This window comes from Metopolophium dirhodum, chromosome 2, assembly GCF_019925205.1.
Source record: "Metopolophium dirhodum isolate CAU chromosome 2, ASM1992520v1, whole genome shotgun sequence".
NCBI classification, from domain to species: domain Eukaryota; kingdom Metazoa; phylum Arthropoda; class Insecta; order Hemiptera; family Aphididae; genus Metopolophium; species Metopolophium dirhodum.
Genome location: NC_083561.1, coordinates 11,759,108 through 11,769,301, shown reverse-complemented (window position 1 = coordinate 11,769,301; position 10,194 = coordinate 11,759,108).

Below are 10,194 nucleotides of genomic sequence, written 5' to 3'. Positions count from 1 at the left end.
AAAAAAGTAGGTACAATTTAATAAAAAGTAAAAACTTTTATTAGCTAGCTAAAATAAATACGTTGTTCCATAATTCTATAAAAATATATATAAATAAATATATATCATACAGGCTGATCACTTCAGATGTTTAAGTCCAATAAAAAAATTAATATAGATCGTATATTATATTGATTTATTGTAATAATTATTTTACAATTGGTCAATTTAGTACAACTGTAATAGACCCCACTTAGAACTTTCATATTAAAACTACAAATTTTCTATATTTTAGATTCTGAGCAGAGCAATGGATGTATTGATTTTACAATTATGTATTGTTATTTCTTTGAAATCATAATGAGCCCCCCTGAACAGGTTCGTGTATGTGTGTGTTTTTTCGTGTCTGTAAACCCTTTTTATAATAGTAAAAAATGCACCGGTTTCAACTTCGGCATTGTTTCTGGTTGAAAAGTGAATACAGTTGGTACCTACTATCTAGGTACTATCACAAAGCCGTTTAAAAATATTTCGATTCATTTTAAGAGATTACGTATATTATTATATACCATACACGTATTCACAATTTTCTATGGTAGGTAAAGCAGGCCCGTGAGCAAGATTTCTTCTTAACGAAAAAAAAAATGTTTAAAATATAGGTACATCAAATTATTAGTAAATAGTATGATATATATACAAATTGTTTAGTATAATATGATATGTGTTTATATCAACAGGTGTTTAATTATGAACTAGCCGATCCTACGCACTTAATTGCCCGTAAAATATTACAACTTTAAAAAAAATTGTGATTGTTCAAATCCTTCTGGGTGCAACTCAGACTCCCTGGTAGACAATCTGACTACGTCGGATCGTGGACAATGTGCAAAAGCATATCAAGTAGGCAATGTGCGAAAATTTGATTTATAATTGCATATGATCTACCCCATTAACCAATGGCAACCAAATAATAAATACTAATTTCTACTTATTATTTCTCCTATAACCAATAGCAGCCATTTATAAACAAACATTTTCCACCGTAAATCTCAAAATCACCGTTCGAACACCTAGGAGGGCGAAAAATACTTTACGACCTATTCTCATACCTACCAAATAAACAAAAAAAAAGGTGGGTAAGTGGATGTCGCTCTGCTATACAGTAGGTGACAAGTGGGTCACTGTAATGGATGGTGTTAAATTTGAATTCAATGATATAATATCATTGTATAAGAAAAACGATTCTGAGCGAAAACGGTTAGCCTATGATATTACCAAGTATATTTGATGATATTATTGTGAAAAAAGTAATTTATATATATAACCTATTTACGTGGAGCATAAGAGCCTTGTTTTCAATTTTCAATCCTTAGCTATAAAAGTTGAACATTTTAAAAATTTTTAACTACAAAATAATTATTAAATTATAAATTTTATAAATTTTGTCAAAATTTGAACTTTAAATGCTTATAAAAAAAAAATTGTGCCTTTGTATTTTTAATATTTTTCAACTGCTATTAGAACGATATATCAGAAGCTTTATATTAAAATTACACGCTTTTTTACCCAACAAATAAAATTTTATTGATATTTATAGAAAAAAAAACTAAAAAAAACTAAAAATGTCCGTAAACAGCTCAAAAAGAGTCAAATTATTTTCAAAATTTTATCATGTATAGAAAATGTTAATATAAACATTCAGTTAAATTTTCAAGTATCTACAGTCATACGTTTTTTAAATACAACAAAATAAGAAAATCGTTACATAAAGTTAGTGTTGAAGAAAATCCTAGCTTTTTTACTGTCCTAAAAGGTGATGACAGACACAAAAAAAAAAAAAAAACACACATCGTTGTAAAATCAAAACAGTCATCTCTTCGCTGCTCAGAATCTAAAATTGTACTAAAATCGGTCAAGCTTCGGAAGAGTGCGACCACAAATACCGTGACACGATAATTTCATATATTAGATGTAGCTGAATATTACCCGGCGTTGCCCGGAAAAAAATTGTGATACGGCCATTTGGGTGTAACACGCTGTGGAAGTAATGTCGTTTTAAATGTAAATGATATTATATTTTAATGTATAGCCATCCCGACCGGCGTTGTCCGTGAGATTATGCGAGCAGTTTATTATCAGTTAGGCAATCTAACTGCGGTAGATCGCGGACCCCTGGTGGTTTGTACGTAAGTGTATAATTTAACTCGAAAGTATCAAAGTCATACCAAGTTTGTTGTTTTTACTTAATTCAACCTACAGTGGATTAATTCAATCAATTAATACAAAAAAGGTGGATAAGTGGATGTCACTTTGCTGTACAGTAGGTTACAAGTAGGTCACTGTAATGGATGGTATTAAATATGAATTCAATGATATAATATCATTGTATAAAAAAAACGATTCTGAACGAAAACGGTCAGTCAGCCTATGATATTACCAAGTATATTTGATCATATAATTGTGAATAAAGTAATTTATATATATAACCTATTTACGTGGAGTCTAAGAGCCTTGTTTTAAATTTTAAATCCTTAGTCATAAAAGTTAAACATTTTATACATTTTTAACTACAAAATAATTAATAAATTATAAATTTGATAAATGTTGTCAAAATTTGAACTTTAAATACTTATAAAAAAAAAATTGTGCCTATGTATTTTTAATATTTTTCAACTGCTATTAGAACGATATATCAGGAGCCTTATATTACATTTTCACGCTTTTTTACCCAACAAATAAAATTTTATTGATATTTATAGAAAAAAAAACTAAAAAAATTGAAAACTGACAATGTCCGTAAACAGCTCAAAAAGAGTCAAAATATTTTCAAAATTTTATGGTGTATAGAAAATGCTAATGAGTTACACCAAAAACCAAAATCGATTTTCTCAAAAATCGATTTTGCGTAAAAATTCCCGTTTTTACTTAATTTTTCTTTTGTTTTTCACGTCGCGTTTGAAAACTACTGAGAATTTTTTTCTTTTGATCTCACACCAAATGTCATCGCAATCGAATGAACGGTTTAGGAATGCATAAAGGATACACACACACACACACACACACACACACACACACACAAAGATTCATTTATATATATATATATGGATAATAAATACAGAAATACACAAATTATTGTTTTAATAAATTTATACGACGAGGAGTTAAAAAAAATTCATTCAATGCTATTAGTTGATATCCACGTGTAATGTATATATATCACGATGTAGGTAAATTCAATGAAGCCAGTCCATTTAAGCAATCTTCTCTCATTTTTGATTGTAGGTAAGTTTTTAGATGACCAATTCTATAAAACCAATAATACTGTTGATATAACCAATAACCTAGTCTAGATTCAAAAAAAGTGGCAATGTGTCCCCCAGTGATCAACTGGGTTTGATAAATGCCATGTTTTCTGAAAAAATTAAAATTAAAAAAAAATTAAAAACAACCAACGTAATATAATAGGTAGGTACTAGTAAAATAAATTACTTTAATAGCAATATGAAAAAATATATCATGGTATATACTTGATATAGGCTGACTGCCGTCTCCGCTCAAAATCGTTTTTCGTATATAGTGTATACAATATCATTTAAATCAAATTGTATACATCCATTCATAGGCGCAATTCCAACTTTTGACTGATGGGGGGGGGGGGGGGGCTGAATATATTAAAAGCAAGCAGACTATTGCAATATAGCATTTTAAAATTGTATGTCTTAGGTTTTTGGGGGGACTACGGCTAAGTTTGTGGGGGGGACTTAGCTCCCCAAGCCCCCTCTCCCAAATTCGCGCCTATGCATCCATTACCAGTGACCCATCCAACACCTAAGTAGTATACAGTAGAGGGGTACCCACTTGCCCACTTATTTATTTTTATTACTGTTTAAATGTTTTGTTAAAAAAATTGGTTTCGGAAGTATAGTTTATATAATTTCAGTACTCTGTAATACTGATATATTTAATTTGTGGCTTTATGGCATACCTAGAGAGTGGTCGTATTGTGGTTAAACGCTATGCAAAAATTATTAACAACAAGGAATGTCGCATACCATAATTTTTTTTCAAAACCTAAGAAACTTATCATGCGAATAATATGTCGTCGGTATAATTTAATATTTTTATAATTATGTTCAACTCCCACTTGTACCTATATACTTTGTAGCGAAAACGAAATACAAAGAACACACATGGAGATTTTAAACTGTTCGCGAAATAGTCGATGGTACAGTCAATGAAATATGCGTGTCATAAATAAGATAGTATCCGAAATAATAATAGGAGGTACTCATAGCACTTTAGTGATTGAGAGGTGAAAATAAAAAATAAAAAGCGTTTTAGATGTACAAATAATAATATTATACCCCGTACGCTCACCCGCGTGCCAGGGGCAATTATTTATATCTGCGATAACGACGGTGTCAAAATCTGTCTATATAATATTATGGGTAGGTAGGTACTTACTATAAATTTTACAGCAGACCTGAGGAGTGTGTACAGTGTATACGCATTCGTTTGTATTCGCAACTTTAATGGCTTTAGTGGTATTAGTAATAAATTAATGGAATCAAAAAACCGCAAGCAATTCCAAACCAGTCGTCCAGACCAAAGGCATATTTTATTGTTATTGTTGACGGGCATTCCTAATCAGTGAGTTAAGTACGGCACACGCGGTATCAAGGTCTTTGGACGCCCGTGCCAATGTTTTTTATACAATTATTCGGTTTGACCGTATGCATTATTCTATTTATTATATTATTGTGTTCTTCTTCCACAGTGTCACGACCTAGACAATCGTCTACGACGCGCCAGACCGATTTTACTAGGTACATATCATTATAATGTTTGCATACATGAAGCGCCATTTATTACCTTGGTGGAATATTGTTTATCAAACACTGAACGTATACAACTGCACTTCAACAATATTCGACGCGTAACCAATATAATGACAAACGAGCATAAATTAAAATTCTGTCGTTTACGTGATATTTTATTATTCGATTCAGAGTCCGAACAGAATTTATTGCAGTAAGTAGGTATTATTCAATTTATGATAGGTATAGTAATAACCAGTTAAAAGATTCAAGTTGAATATTTAATAATAATAATAATATATATTTATATTCAATATTACATTATAATTTGTAGCAACATGGCCTTTGGGATTTAAATAATTTTTAAAATTTTATTTATAATTACGAGTTAATTAATGTTAATAAATAGCTATAAAAGTTCCTAAAACAAAGATAGATATAAAAATAAATGTATATGCTACGGGCTTTTGTTGTTTGTATTGTAAGATAAGAGAGAGAAAAAACGAAAATTAAAATAATTATATTATATTATTAACCGTCAAATGTCACCTTTAATAGGTATTTATTCTTTACGATTATTATGGTATGGAAGAAAACCGTACTTAATGGAAACTATATGCGTGACTTCTACCAGTGCCAAATTCAAGTTTCTACATTATTTAGATTGTGCAATATTGTGCTAATGGACGCATAAACGATAAATCTAACGGATTCCCTTGAATGTATATATTAATATAATATATAAGATGATTCGGAGTTTGAACTTGGGTCTTAAGTAAAATTTTTTTTTCATTGATCTAAAACCAAGTAAATATTATTCAAAAACCTAATGTGGTATTAGAAAAAACTGAATAATCATTGAGTTGATTTTAAATTGAATTGAGGCTTTGGTAAAAACAAAACACGGTAAATGTTATTGGCATCTAATATCGTGTATACAGTACCTATATAATATAAATTATAAATTCCATTAAGAATGTCATCAAGAATAATAAGATGCGAAATATTTTGAGATTCATTGTAATTGGTAGTTCGCGTAAATAATAATATAATATATCATACTATAATCACAAACTATACAAATGGTTAATACCTAAATGATGAATAAAAGAATCAAAAATCACGAGTATGTTGTAAATATACAAATTGTATAAATATATGAAGTTCTTTGAATTTATGAACAGATATAACAGTTATAATTATGAAAAAAGGTTGTAAACGGCACCGTTTTACATTACTTATACACTTAAAAGCATATAGTTACCTATACAAAGTGTACAGATTAATGTTCGTTTTTAAACATGATATAGGTAATAATCGGTGTCTTATCCATATCAATTTTTATTTTTAATCAAGTTTAATATTATTTTTATTTTTATTTTCATTATTTATTAATTCAAACTTTATTAGAATGTTATAATATACCTATTTATACCTAATAATTTACAAGTTACAGATTGTTGTATTAATATGTTTTATTTTTTTTTCTCAGGAAGGTTAAATACTATTTTTATGTACTAAGTCGTATTCATTTTTTTTTAATTCCTCGCAATCCCGTCCAACGATAATATGTCGAACACGTTTCTCAGACGTATAACATAATGTAATGTGTACTTATACTTATGTAAATACAATTGTCTCCGTAGTTGATTTTCTTTAATACTTCTTACCAGATGTATATCAGAATTGTTGTCTTGAAGACTTGAACGACCTGAACCCATAAATAAACGATATTTTATAGTCACCGCGGTAAACTATTTTCAAATGCAATTTTTCTTATTTAAAAAATGAACAAACACACACACATATAGGTACATAATATATTATGCAAATTCAATCTTGCACACATGTTTGTAACTGACATATTTTTTTCATATTGACCGATTTCAAATATTTTTCTATCGTTCCGATCACACACGACTACACGAGTGACTTATGATATATTTGATGAGAAGGGCGAGGCTCATTGTAAACACTAGGTAACGTGGTATAAACAACAATTACTGAATTATATTATTGTAATGCTGTGATCTATAGCAGTTAAGTGGTCGTTGTTGGACACTGACCAACCGTCGGAAATTATAAACGTGTAATATTATGCCGTGTCGCGTAGGATCTGTTTAAATATCGTTGGATGAGTTTTCGAATACATAATAACACGGCCCAGGTTCACTGGCCAAGACCATGACAATTGAATTATCCGTCGCTTATGCATACCATTTATTTTTAATACAAATATTCGTCCGGACAAGATGAAACCAATGATCTTTTTAACATATTATTACGCGTGTTTAATAATAGAACGACGATACAACGACCTGCTATAATGGGATGGGAGGGAAATAACGAGATTTCCAAAAGTTATTGTGAGAAAAAATCGCTGCCATGAATGTGTCAAAAATGTAATATTTCTATTAAAAATTGAACGAGAAAAAATGTGCACAAGCATAAAAAATGATAATTTAAAATATAAGATTACCTCTAGCAAAGCTTGAATAAAAAAACGAATACCTATAATATAAGTTACACGCCTTTGAATTAAAAATTTCTTTTACATCGAAACCCTTTTGTCTAGGATTTTACAAAAGAAAATGTGTTGTTTAATTAACACGACGACTTTACATAATAATAACGTATTATATACTTGCAGACGATAGAAAGGAAATTAGCGATTACAAATCTACATAAAAATCAACTATAGAATATTAACATAGGTATCCGAAATCTGAAGAAAGGAATAATTAATAATCTGTCAGGTTTAGAATTATATTCGATTAAAAATGTGATGTTTTAATTGAATTGTAATATATATATATATATGAAATCGAAATAATGCATTAGTTAATCACTAATTGCTTGAAATTGTATAAAAGAGTAAAACCTTAAGAAATATTATTATATAAAAATGCATGTATTTTTATTGCATTTTTATGTTTGACATTAATCTTAGACATTATACTTAGAGGATATTACACATAGGTCCCATTTTAATAGTATTGTAATTTATAGTAACACATTCAAGTATCCCATTCGATATCATGATATATCTACGATGCAGAATGGCTACTTTTCTTTATACACTGATAATAACTTAAGTTTATATCTTTAATTCTTGACTCATGACTTATGAGTTGTGTGTGGCTTAGTAAATATAGTAATGTTGAACGTATGTAATGATAAAATAACTTAATACACGAATATTACCAGTTTTTCATATAATATATAAATATTATTTTTTTTTTCGATTTATACACACAGATGAACTGAAGCAAACAGTCCGAATAATAAATTATTTATATTAAAGCAATTAAGTTTGATTGAAAATATTGTTAATGTTAATTGGTTTTCAAATAAAGTGTGCTTTTTGGATTCCTACTACATTAATATACTTTTAAGTTTTAGTTTTGTTGTGAAAATGGTTTCTTTTGTTATATGTGCCTATATAATAAGATATGCATACATTTTCATTTACCATTGTTTGATTTCAAACTCATTAATTTTTATAATCTATTTTATTTCATCAGGAGAGTACTTATATATGGCCATATATATTATATATATTATATTAATATGTACAGTGTACATATTACATACACATTAATTTATTACGTATTCCTGTTTGATCCACCAGTAAGTTCATTAATTTAAATACAGATTTATAATGATAGGTATTATAAAAATAAAACAAAACAATTCAAATGTTGTAAACCAAACATGATAAACCACTCACACAGTACGTATACGATGACGATTATAGTAGTAGTAGGTACACGTATTTGATAGTTTAATTATTATAGGGTTCACTTTATACGAAATAAAAATCATAGTGCTCACAGTTAAACTATAGCTTTGAAATAAGCATACACGCACTACAATTAAGCAATAATAAAAGACACCTATAAGGTGCCTGTAGGCCATAATACATAATAACTGAGTTCACAAACATTAATATTTAGGTTGAATTAAAGTTTGATTTTCAATACATGTCACGTAAATACATTGTCACCTTAATTTGGTACAGTATTGTTGCTGTTATACATTAGTAGGTGGGTACATTTATCATTAAATGGACGCAATACGTCCACGAGTGTATATCCATTTCATGGTCACCGAGTTTCGCTCTAAAAATCAAATCAAATTGTTTTCGTTGCCTGTGTTATATAACTTTTATAACATCTTTAGACTAAACAATTATTGTTAAACATATTCCTCCCGGCTTGCATCAGAAATTGATTAGTGCCTAGTGATAGTATTAATTAATAATATATTAAACCCTCGTTGGTTTTTTTTTCTTAACTGTCCACTATTTCAGTCTTGTTCGGACAAATAGAATTATATTTTAATTTCTTATGTATATTATGTTTTTATTGTAGTTTATAGTTTATTGTTAATTGCGAAAAAATCTTGAGAGTTTAGATCAACAATCATAGATTTTAGCAATGTATTTATGGACTCATAACAAATATCGTGTACGAAAGATTACATGTTTAAAATATTACATTTTTACTTACATTTTGTGTTTGAACCATTTTTTTAATGATTCACACTTCGAATAAAAAATGTAACGTAACGTTTATTTTTCCATATGACACATGAGCAATCTAAAACAAAAAAACGATGTCATCATTGGTATTATCCAACCATCGATCAGTATATCCGACAGTTTTATTACGTAGAAAATAATAATATAAGTACTAAATCTACAACACAAATAGGTAGTATGAAACGTGTGATTATACACTTTAGTAGTTATTATTTTCAGTTTCGAGGTGGTGCAGCAGCTGTAGTCACGTGGATCACAGAATTAATATTTTAAGTCAGATGAATACATAAATGTATCGGAGAAAAATAGCTCACTTCGAAGACGTGCTTATACAGAAACGTTCGATTAAAATATCCTCATGCACACAACAGCTTATCATATTATTATAATAATGTAATTATATTATCCGATCGTTTCCGATGTTTCTAGATTAATCCGTCGTCGAGATCGCTGCGGAACGATAACATTATTATAACCGTTCAGCCTCCATGCATGGTGTGGCGCCACCGTATACGCCGGGTAACGATATGAATACCTATATATGCGTGCCCTCCCGAAACCGAAGACAAGACGACGGTGGACAAAGTGTATATAACCTATATGGCTACATCCAAAACTGACCTCTGCGACAGTCCGCGGAGGAGACGTTTTTCCGTATACGCATTGCATTATAATATTATATTGTTGCCGACGTAATAAAGCTCAAGTCGTGTGTCGCAGTCGCGTGAGAACCGAATCGCCGTCGCCGCCACGTCACGGGATTCTGAGATGGAAGCGGCGGACACCGTAGCAGTGGTCATCAATCCTTACCCGCAGCAACCGCGATTTATGTGGATATTCGTGTGCAAAGGTCGC